At 40.7% G+C, this 12,261-nt stretch overlaps 1 long non-coding RNA gene across 3 annotated transcripts in view; it reads left to right on the top strand.

Moving 5' to 3' along the window:
* The window catches only part of LOC106008792 (uncharacterized), a 100,114-nt gene that overhangs the window by 77,613 nt on the left and 10,240 nt on the right, over positions 1 to 12,261 (top strand). For 2 of the 3 annotated variants that reach the window (XR_015441527.1, XR_002392115.2), the window contains one exon: positions 5,651 to 5,686. This is a non-coding gene — a long non-coding RNA (uncharacterized LOC106008792). Of the gene's footprint in view, positions 1 to 5,650; positions 10,753 to 12,261 lie in introns of all 3 variants that reach the window. The other variant, XR_015441529.1, reaches the window with a different exon arrangement.

The raw sequence follows: 12,261 nt of genomic DNA, 5'->3' as shown, positions 1-12,261 counted from the left end.
GAGCAGGTATGAAAGCACTGGAGTGTATGAATTTTTCTTGCGTCTCTTTGTTCCCAATCTTAGCCATTTCATGGTTTCCAAATCAAACATGGAAAGAGAACTGAGAATTTAGAGTAGTAGCTCTTGAAGTTTAGTGCCCTTAATAATCATTTTGGGTGCTTGTTAAAAATACAAATTTCCAGCCTTCATTCCAGGAGGTTCTGATTCAATAAGGATCTGAAATCTGCATTTTAAATAAGCCCCCTGGTGACTGTGATGTGGAGCTTCTACAAACATTATTTAAGAAATAGAGGTTTGAAATACAATTTTCCAATAAAAATGAGACAAGGCACTCTCCTTTTCTGCATACATTTAATACTCATTGAATACTAGATGCTAATAATGGTCAGTCCTGGGAATGCATAGCTTTTGGATTTCCAGAACAGCCTGTCATTTTCTTGTCCGTGTTCACACTGGTGACTATTTGGAAGCAGCATCCCTTTTAAAAGCAGATAACTGCGCAAAGGCCAGAGGTGGGAATGGTTCAAGGTTCCAGGAGAGGGTTTTGGGCGCAACGTGTCTCTGCTTCTGAGCTTTGCATTAGGATGAAGGAGTCGAGGTGGGGTCAGGAAGCGGGTTCTAGGGTGACTGTGGAGGGGTACTTAGGGCAATAGCAGCAAAGAGGAGGTGAAGGACGTTCTGATGCATCAGTAATGCACCCTCTGCTTTCTCATTTCCCTGTCAGACCGAGAGGCAGCAATCCTCCTTCTTAAGGTACAAAGCAAGCAAAACCTTTCCCATGGCCATGGCAAATATTTATGTCTGTTTTGTGTCTTGTCTGTGATACCGGGGTCAGATCGATGAAGCGGCTCACCCACAATCATGTAGGGCTTGTTCACTTATCTCTTATTGCTAATAACCCCCCAGAACTCAAGGCCTTGAAACAGAGCTTATTATTCCTGCCAGAGTTCTGTGATGACTGGGCTTAGCTGAATGGCCTTGCTGGGGCCCCTCACATGATTGCTATCAGAGAGCAGCTGGGGCTGGAGTGACCCAAAGGCCCAAATGTGATTGACGGCAGAAATGTCTTTTCACACATGTGTCTGGTGTCTTGGTGATTTGGTCTTTTCTCTCCTCCTTCCCATCTCATCTTCCAAGGTCTTGGCTTGGATTTTGCACAGCATAATTGACTCAGGGTTGTGTCACTATGTCATGGTTAACTTCTCAAATAGCAGGAAAAGAAACTCCTAGGCCAGAGAAGGCTACGTGTGAGACCAGAACATTATTTCTACCATATCCTGTTGGTCAAAGTTGTCACAAGTTTCTCCCAAATCCCAAAAGACAGAATGTTGTCGTCAGGGTTTTCAAGGGAATAGATTTAGTGCAGGGCACATAACTTATAGGATTATTTATAATATTCACCCAAAAGTCAAATGCAGAGGAGTGGAAGAGATCTGTCTGCACACTAGAGACCCAAAGAATCCAGCCAAGGGCTTGGATCCCAGCAGCGTCCCGCAGAAGTCCAGCTGGAGGCCTGGAGCCCACGACGATGTCCCTCGAAGGTCTGTATGGAGGACCTTCACCAGGAAGGCCCAGAGGCCAGTGGTGAGAGCTAGAAAGCCTGTGCCAGTGGGATGGAGGGTTTGCGCCAGAGGCTGAAGGATCTGGCGGTGCTTAAGACAAAGGTGAAGAGCAGCGCTCCCTGGAAGAGAACAGCGGCCATCTCTGGATACAGCAAGGACCCGAGCTCCTCCAAGGATGGGAACAGCTGAGTCCAAAGCTCTCCTGAAGGAAGACAGCAGCCAGAGCCCCTTTGAAGAAAAACTGTAAAAAAGTAGCTTCTTCAGGAAAATCAGCAGCACGCAGCCTTCCCTCCCATTCTCCTTTTATGTCATTTTGGCAGCAATCCTCAGGTGGGCCTTCCACACCCAGAACCACCCTGACTCAGTTCCACTGGGTGTTCCAAGTTGACCATCAGTTAATCCACCGCACAGAAGAAAGTACTGTCCCTTGCAGGGGAGGAGTGGGGGTTGCACTGCAGAGCAGGTGGGATGGAGACAGTTTTGCAGTCATCTTGGGGATATTTCATTCTGAAGGCAGGAAGGGTACAATAGATAACGAGAATGCTTATTATAGTAGCTAATTCTCACACGGTGCTAGGTGCATTTATGTATGTTATATATAATTCACATCTGTACCTATTCTTGTTATATAAATGTAATTGATATGCTCCTTACAATAAAGCTACAAAGTGGAATTAAGACCTTACCCTATTTTATGGATATAGAAACAGAGGTACAGAGAAATTAAGTGTTGTACTCTGATCAGCTCTGTGTGGCTCAGCTAGAATCCAAGACTAGCAGGCCAACCCTAGGAGCAAGCTCACTCAGGGCTGAGTCAAAGCCCATACCATTCCCCTGTCTCACACCCCTGGGTCTTTTGCTAGCCCAGGCTCATTTAAACCAATTAGGACCTTTTGTAAATAGAAAGGGGCTCTCTGTGGGTGTGGCTATGGAGGAAGGGGAGGCTTGAGCTCAGTTTTCAGAAAATACTTGGAGGGACATAGCATTGGGAGCGCAGAAAGGCTGGCTTTCCAATGATCTCTCCTTGTTCCAAATTTTCCAGACTGTTTCCTGGGATGGAACTGAGAGTGTGTGCCTGTGAAAGTGGGAGGAGGCCAGAAATAACTTGTCTGGGCTGGTGCAGGGAACTGCTATTTGAGCATGAGTTTGGCAAGACCACAGGGCCAACCAAGTAGAAGTTGGGAGAATGCAAGGTGGTTCAGCGACCTGAAGCGCAGCATGGAAGTGTCCCACCACCATTAGAAGTTCCACAAGCTGACGGGAGCTGTTGGAAGACCGGGGTGACTGGCTGGGCTGGCTTGAATGGCTCATGCTCTGGACGTTTTGTGGCCGCAAATGCCTTGAATCACTTTTGATTTTAATTTTAGAAAGAGGCGAGATTACAGCTAGAAATATCTACCAATGGATCACGAGATTGCTCTGCCTTTGGCCCTGGACATTCACCCTCCTCATTCCATTGGGAGAAGGGAATTATACTACTGGTCCAAGTTCCTCTGGAAGGCTTCCTGGACTCCTTGTGGATTTTTTTCTTTCTTCTACTTAGGCCCTATTCATTGTACTCATTTAGATATTCTACCATGGATAGCCATTTGGGCTTTTTCCTGGTTAGGGCCTTTGTAAATAGTGCTACTCTGTAAAACTTTTATGTATTTTCAAATACATATATATATATATTTTATATTATATATTATATTATTTATATTATATATTTTATTTATTTATATTTATATTTTACTATATAATATTATTTACTATTTTATTTATACACATTATTCATATTATATATATATTTATATTTTATAATATTTATATTATATATTATATATATATTTTATATTTATATATTTGTTCTCTGTGTACTTGAGGAAGGAGAATTGATGCCTTAGACATTTGTTTTATTTGGTAGATACTCCCAAAATGTTCCTTAAGTGATTGTTTCAGTTTATATTCCCCCCATCTCTACTCCTAGTGTGTAGAAGTTTTAGGTGCTCAATATCCCACCAACAGTTAGCACTGTCATTTTTTTCATTGTAATTATTCTAATGGGTGTTTGGAAGTATCTCACTGTGGCTTTGACTTGCATTTCTTGGGTGGCCAATGAGATAAAGCTCCTTTTCTTATGTTTGATGTTACTGGGTAGGGTGTCCCTACATTGTAGCTGCCTGGGTCAGATCCAGACTGCTTTGGCTGTCTTGTTGTACCTGTTGGCAGCATCTTGTTCACTCTCAAAAGCGGTCCCAGTTTGGAGAATACATTTTACAGCCTCCCAATGTAGCATATGCTTTTTATATGACGTACCCTTTCCAAGTGTTTTGATTGTTTCTATTGTGCTTCTTTCATTGATATGTAAGGACTACTTATATAATCTTGAGACAACTTATTTGTTGGTTATATGTATTGTAAATATATTTTACTCTGCGCTTTCACAAGGAAAATTCTTAATTCATTATTATTATGATTATTTTCATTAAGTTATTGGTACATTTTAGGTATATAATACAGTTACATTCATCGCTGGGATCTTGTACCTTTACATGATGTATCTTGGTTCCTATTTTTTCCCCATTCCCCTGTCCTCCCTTCACCCCCTCCACCTTTCCCTATTTACAAAGACTTTGTTTCCATTTTTTCCTTGTCTCATATTTTTTTTTCCTTCTTTCCTTTCCCCTGCCCCTCCCACTTCCCCTACCCCTTTTTACCTTTTCTTCCTATTTCACATAATCAATTATACATTTTGATCCTTATTTACACTTTCCGTTTCTCACACCAGAGAAACTATTTGGTATTTATACATGTGTGTCCTATTTATTTCACTTAAGAGTATGGCCTCAATGTGCATCCACTTAATTCATTATTTTTTGTTTACAACACACCTACCTAATTTTGTTTCTTAGCTATTTTTTAGATCAATAATAAGAATAACCTGAATAGCCTAACATTTTCTTACAGAGCCATGGCTCATGGGCTGAAATTCTGTTCCATCACTCATGCCCAAGGGATTGCGGAGAGTGAGTCTGAAGGCATCAATCAGCTGCCAGTTGCCGCCCTCAGGGAAGGGGAGTGGTCCAGTACTGTTCTTGAGATCTGGGTTTTCATTCTGTTTCTGCCATTAAACTGGTGATCAGTTTGTGTTTTGCTGCCCTATATCCAAACGAGAAAGAGGCATTTATTGGGTATGATTCTTATAATAATTAAGTGGCATACATTACATGTTATATAAAGGCATACAGCACTGTAGATGAAGAATAAATCCCCATTTTGTGCATATTTTCATTCTTCTCAGTTCCTTCTTTCCATTCTCTTCTTCCTTATTCTTCTTTACTTTCTGTCTTTCCTGTTTTGAGAGTCATGAGAAAAATAGAAGGCCCAGTCTCTTCACCTTTAACCTATAGCTTGCTGGAGACACAATGATTTAGAATACAAAAGACAGCATATGACACAAAAGCATACATAATAAAGTACAACAGTGTGTGGGAGAGGCACAAACCATAAATCTTATCAGAATTCAAAAATAGGGAAGATTGAACATAGTCTATGAAAAAATAAAGGATGAATTCTTTCAAGTACCTTTGAAAAAGAAATAATGTTAATCAAATCTCTAATACAGCTGCTTGATGGAAGACAGCTATGCTTGAAGTAAGTGCTTTGAAATTTCCCTTGTTCATCCATTAGAAACAGACATCTGCAATTTAGAGGGTAAAAACAAATGGCAGTTATTACCCCTCAAGTCCTTTCTTCTATCTGTTAACGACCTCGAAAAACCAGGCCAATTGATGACATATAACCCTAGTTGATTTTAATTAGTTTTCTATAAAAGAAATCAGATAAAATGTCAGTGCAACAGCAGATACCCAGGTGGAACATGTAGGCACTGTTGAATTTGGGATTCCTAGGATATCAGGAGCAAATAAAGACGGATTGCAACAGCTTGATAACCATGTTGTCATATCCTTGCTTCCATTATAGTCATTAAGCAGTCTCTTAAGTCATTTGGAAGGTAGCCAAGTGAGACCTCTATGAACAATAAGTCTTATCAGAGTGCAATGATAAGAGGATAAGAAATTAGGAAATTCTTTTTTACTTTTCAGTGCTGAGAATTGAACCTAGGACCCTGCACATGCCAGGTAAGTACTCTACCACTGACCTACTTCTCCTTCCCCAGACCTATCTTGATTTTCATCATAATTTTGTAGCAACATTATAAGTGGGAGTTTTTCTCCTGTGTATGTCCCTTCATCTGTAAAAACACGATTTCTTAAGATTTAAGAAAACACTGCCTTTTTCCTTAAGGCTTTTGGTCTTAATGCTCTGACCTCTGTGTCTTAGTCATTTAACAGATATTATGGGGCCAGGGATTTAGCTCAGTGGTGCTGCTGCCCACCTTGAAAGTGCAAGGGCCGGAGTTCAATCCCTGGTACCAAAAAACAACAAAAACAAAAAACCCCCTAAAAACAAATACTACAGAGTTCCTCTTTTATATTCAGGTCTTTGCCTGAAGGCACGGAGCTCGCACAGCTGTAATCACTGCTATCTTGTTAAGTGCTGTTTGTTTCAGTAATATCATGTGGGGACTTTATCATTTGTGTCTGTATTCCAGTTAGCCAGTGTGGTGTTGACACCAGAACACATGGAATCACTGCGAATCGACGCTGGGCCTTCTTACAACCAGCTTTTACTGTGTGTTTTTGTTTACTTATTTTGGTTGTTTTGTTACCCATGAGAATATTCTTCTTAGTTTTCTTCTCCTATTCTATCCTTGAAGCAACTCCAGTTTAGGCTTTGATTCCAGCTGGAGCTGTGTGGGAAGGCAAAATGGACAAAATCCCTGTGCCTTGCAGTGATACGTTGCCCTTGACAGTTAGCCAGACATTGTTGGCTGTGTGGGAGATGCCGAGGTCCCTGTGGTGCAGTGGAAATGGCGCTGGTTTCAACTGTGATGCTTGTGCAGGATGGAGGCCAGGACAGGTGTAGCGCCTGCTGCGGGTGGATTTGTCACCTTTGCTTTATGCTTTCAGACCCAAACTTGCTAAGAAAGAAAGGAATGTAAGATGGCTATAGGTTTGTAGCTAGCACAATGGTAGGCGCGGGTTGGCTCTACTCGCAGCATGTCTCTTGGGTGCAGTAGTTGGGGGTACCCAAGTGTAACATCAGTTTTTTTCCCAATTTTGTTGTTTCCTTTTATTACTAGTGTCTATTAATTTTACATATTGGGTTTCAGTGCATATAATCTATTTTGATCACATCCATCCCCCATTAACCTTCCACCCCTCACCCTTATTCGCTTCCTATTGGCTAATGATTGTCTCCATTCTATTTCCTTGCTATTTTTTAGATTCCACATTTAGGGAGAATATGTGATATTTGATTTTCTGAGCCTGGCTTATTTTGTTCAGCTGATGATCTTCAGACCCATACATTTTTTTACAAATGACAAATTTTGTATATTTTTTTTTTACTGAAGAATAATATTAGTTGTGTATATACACCACATTTTCTTTATCCATTTATCTGTTATGGGCACCTAGGTTGGCTCCATGTCTTGGCTATTGTGAACTGTGCCTCAATAAAAATTCTATGCAGGTTTTCCCTATACTATGCTGACTTTAATTGTTTTAGGTATATAGCAACGAAGAGGTTTTTTTTTTTTTTGGTGCTGGGGATCGAACTTGGGACCTTGCGCTTGCGAGGCAGTCGGTGGAAGCACTGAACTAAATCCTTGGCCCTCAGTGAAGAGTTTTTTGAGGATCCTCCATACAGATTTCCACAGCGGCTATAATAATTTACATTCCCATTAGCATCATAGAAGTTTTCTTTTGCTCAGCATCTTTTCCAGCATTTATAGTTTTTGTATGCTCTTTTCTTTTATAAGAACACCAAATAAAACTTTATTAGCACAAAAAAAATCACCCAGCCACAGCAAGGCACAGCAAATATAAACATGCATTAGTAGTCAAAGGCTGAGTGTTGCATACACATATATGGCTTTTCTCTTTTGCAGCCTTGGCAATAGCCATAGGAGTATAAAATGGCCTTCTGTAGCAGCTGGCAAAGGATCTAAGGAGTGCTCACTCGCCAGGCCAGTGATACAGAGCACATTAACAAAACAACGCAAGCATGGATTGGGCTACTGTAGTGTAAAATGCCTAGGCCAGAACTGAAAATTCAGTTCAATACTAAGCAAACACTAGCACTCGGTAGTACTTCTCAAGGTGTTCATCAAATTGTATTGCACACTATTCCAAGTGACAAAAGGTGCTAAGTAAAGTTATTTACCAATACAGTGATTGTACAGTGCTTTTTAAATCTGTAATTTAGGGTTCAGGTTTTTCCATGAAGAATTGACTACTGAAATTCTATAAATTGTACTTCAGCTAGAAGAGTTTACAACAAAGACATAAATACTGCCATCCCCATTATTAATTATAGTTTAACAATAATCTCAACCCACCACTGTGGTTACTATTATCTGACTTGTTTGGGAGTTTTCTAGTCCCCTTTTCTTCCTGGCTCACTAACTCACCGTGGGCACAGGAATGGATCCAACATTAATAAAACAATATTTAGACTGCATATGTCAACTTTAAAAACACAGGCAGAACTATACTTCCAGCGGCTATTCCAAATACTTGTTTTAAGTTAAAGCACACATTAAAAAATTAATACTTAGGACTTTTAAATAAAATTGTACTACTAACTTTATATTTGAAATTTAAGTACAACTGTTTAGAAAACCTAGTTTACTTGATAGTACTTTTGCAGAAGAGAAGAGGAGACTGACTATAAAATACATTAACTATTAAGTGAACTGCACTATACCTGCAAAGGCTATGTGTCAATGCCCCTCAAAGCCTCATGCAGTCATAGGTGGGGCTTTTCAGAGGTGCCTGGATCTAGGGTGTATGATGCTGGGATTAAGGATGTGATGCTGGGATTGATTCATGGTGTGATGCGATGCTAGGGTTAAGGGTGTGAGTGCTGTATGTCCCAAGTGTGAGTAGCCTGGAATAAATATGAGACAGAAAGAGGGATGCTGTTGTCTTTAGTCATTTGTAGCTTGCTACTTCACTGCTTTGCTGCCTTCTGCTCATCATGAACTATTTTTCCTCTCTAATGCCCCTCTGCCATCCATCTTGCCCTGGAGCCAGCCCATTGTGGACTGAAACCTATACAAACTGTGAGCTAAGTAAACCTTCCCCTCTTTAACTTTAGGTGTTGGATATTTTGTCTCAGCAATGAAGAAAAGTAACTGAGACAATACTTTTGTGGTCTCAAAGTTGCATTTTTTTCTAAAAGGAAGGCAGTTTAAAAAATTTTTTTGGTACTTCCAAAGCTTGATTTACAGTAACTACAAGCATCACTACTTTTGGAAAGTTATGTAAATTTTCTTAGAAAAAGTAATTTCAAACATTAGTCACACTGTTGAAATAGTCATTCATTATTAATAATTTGTCCATTAGTAAGAAATAGAATTCTTCATAGCAGAGGCCCAGAGTTGCCTCATTCAAATGCTACAGCCATCCAAAATCAAACTGTTAGCTAACCTGGCAAATATTTTTGTAGCTTTACTGAACATCTGTAGCTCTATCCTGTTGTTTCAGTGATTGCCATGTCTGAGTACATAACAGCAGATCACATCTGACTGAGATGAGTAACTCTGTTTGCAGAGTGTACGAGGACACCTTGCACTTGGTACAGTGCTTCCGAGAGGCGTAGTGATGTACATGTAAGCAGGCCAGTTAATGCAGGTTGAGGAAAGAAGGGTTAATTTTGCTTTGACTGCTTCTTGTTTCTTGTTTATAATGATGTGCTTTTAAAACTTCCTATAACATCCATGGTAGAGGGAGCCTGCTGCTCCCATCCCCCTCAATATGCCCATAGATGGCTTCAGATGAACAGCCACCTGAAAGGCCCTATTCAGTGATATAGTAGCAATGGTTCAAAAAATAGGAAAACCTAGGTTCTTCGTGACAGTGCAGAAGCTGCTGCAGTGGAGGACTGACACAGACACAGGTTGGGGCCTCACACTGAGGTTGTGAATGCACTGCTCGCCTCGGGTGTGCAGGGATCTATGGCATCAGCAGGAGCTCACAGTCCCTGAGCAAAAAACATGTGCCTTCCAGTCCCCCTTCGAGACAGCCTCCTGCTCCCTGCAGGTCATCACTTCCCTAACAGGGGTTCTCTAATGTGAAGCAAGGCTGGCCTGAGGCTGTGTACGCACTCAGTGTGTGTGTGGACTTCCCGGGCTCCCTGTCTGCGAACACGGGCACGGCTGTCTCAACATCAGTGCTGCGTCTCTCTCTGTGACTGCAGGCACATGGTGGCTGGTTGTGCCTTCTTCAGAGTCACAATTAGCTTGTGGAATTGAGGAACTGTCCCTCCTTGCTTCTGTCATTCCAGGAGCTAATTTGGGCTCCCATTTATATAGCCTGTGAGGTACCTTCCAGTGTATGATTTGTGGATTAGGAAGGGGACCCAACCTTTCTCAATACTGAGGCATCTTTACTCTGCAAGATTTCCTCTTTCATCTTCTGGAGAAACCAAAGGTGTAGCAAATGTATGAAAAAGGTTGAATGTGGACTCACAGGAACTGTATGCTGTTTAATCAAATGCCATTTTTGGGCTAAATATGAGCCAATAGGAAAAGGGCATTTTAAAGCCTTAATTCAGAAGCCTGTATTTTTTTATTGGAAAAGAGGGGCTTCGACTGCTTGGTGCAAGTTCTCATGGAGACACAAGCCCGCAGTGTGCTACACCTGTCTCAGAGAGGGGCTTCTCTTTCAAAGTGCTGTCTGGTTGTGCACAGAGCACCCTGCATACCACTTCTCTGCCTTTTCAGTCTACTGCAGTTCCACTGAACTTGAAAAATGAAAATCCTAAGAATGTTGGTTTTTTTGTGGAACAGGAAATTTTTCTTCTTCCCACTCTATGGAGCATATCAAAAGAAGGGATCTCCTTCTGAGTCTTGTTTTTGGGATAACACATGAATTATTATCCTTGAGCTCATTTAAAAATTTTGAGGGATTTCAGTGACACGATTTTTGTTTCTTCTTGTATTCTCTGAAGGGCTTAATTCCAGTCTTAAAGGAACATTTTCTCTTAAGGGACTACTTTGCTGCTAAGGAACCAAGTTTCCAGGCTGATACTTTCCTCTTCGACAAGACTGAAAAGATTCGGATGGCTGATTTTGAAGGTACTCCACCTTCCTCCCACGTTATTCACTGGTTACAAGATGGTGACCAGCAGTAGGCAGGCTGAGGAGTGGGTTCCCAGTGGCCACTCTGGAAGCTTGCAGATAAGGCTGAAGGAGGCGGGAACGTCCTGCTTGGGTGAGCTGTGCCTGGCTGCCATTTTCGAGTCTGGCAGCGGGCATGCTGTGTCCTGAAGATAGCTGTTCTGACTGGGGAGAGATGGAATCTCAGTGTTGTTTTGATTTGCATTTCCCAAATGCCTACAGATGTTGTAGGTTTTTAAAATATATACTTATTGATCATTTGTACTTCTACTTTTGAGAAGTGTCTGTTCAGGTCATCTTCCCATTTATAGAGTGGGTTATTTGATTATTTGATGTTAAGCTTTGTGAGTTCTTTTTTAAAATTAATTTTATTGGTACATTTTAGGTGTACAATATAATGACATTCATCATTGGAAATTTGAACCTTTACATAATCTCTCTTGGTTCTTATTTTTTTCCTGATTCCCTTGACCTCTCTTCAACCCCTCCATCCCTCCCTATTTACATAAACTTTGTTTGAATTTTTTTCATTAATTCCATTCCCTTCTTTCCTTTCCACTATGCCTCCCACTTCCCCTTCCCCTTTGACCCTTTTCTTCCTATTTCACATCTGTTATACCTTTTAGTCCTTATTTACATTTTCAGTTTCTCACACTAGAGAAACTATTTGGTATTTACATGTGTGTCCTATTTATTTCACTTAAGAGTATTGCCTCAATGTGCATCCATTTAGCTATAAATGTCTCTAATTTCTCATTTTTTATGGCTGAGTAGTACTCCATTTTATAAAGAAACCACATTTTCATTATCCAGTCTCCAGTTGATGGGCAATTAGGCTGCTTCCAAGTTTTAACTATTATAAATTCTGTTGCTATGAACATGGGTGCACATATATTACTGTGGTTTGACTCTTTTAATTCTTTTGGGAAGATACCCAGCAGGGGAATAGCTGGGTCAAAAGGGACTTCTAGTCCTAGTTCTTTGAGGTATCCCCATACTGATTTCCACAGTGGTTGCACGAGTCTACACTCCCACCAAAAGTGGAGTAGGGTTCCTCTTTGCCTACAGCCCTGCCGACATTCATTATTGGTTGATTTCTTGATAGCAGCCATTCTTTCTGGGGGTGAGGTGGAATCTCAGCATTCTTTCTATTTGCATCTCTTGAATGACCAGTGATGTTGAACATTTTTTCATACGTTTATTTGCTATTTCTACTTCTTTGTATAAGAAATGTCTATTCATTACAGATGCCCATTTTTGGATTGGGTATTTAAATTTGGGAGATCTGAGTTTTTAAGTTCCTTATAGAGTCTAGATAGTAGATCTTTGTCTGAGGGACAGCTGGTGAAAATATTTTCCCAAATTGTGGGTTGTCTCCTGACACTGTTGTTGGTTTCTGTTGCTGTGCAGAGAAAAGATAAGAATAATAAGAAGAGATCCCACTTGTTAATTGTTTGTGCTAGTTCA

Source organism: Heterocephalus glaber, unplaced genomic scaffold, assembly GCF_053883595.1.
Source record: "Heterocephalus glaber isolate CG9 unplaced genomic scaffold, H.glaber_assembly_v1.0 deba00000281, whole genome shotgun sequence".
NCBI lineage: Eukaryota > Metazoa > Chordata > Mammalia > Rodentia > Bathyergidae > Heterocephalus > Heterocephalus glaber.
The sequence above is the reverse complement of the archived record's forward strand: the minus strand, read 5'-3'. Positions and strand labels throughout refer to the sequence as shown.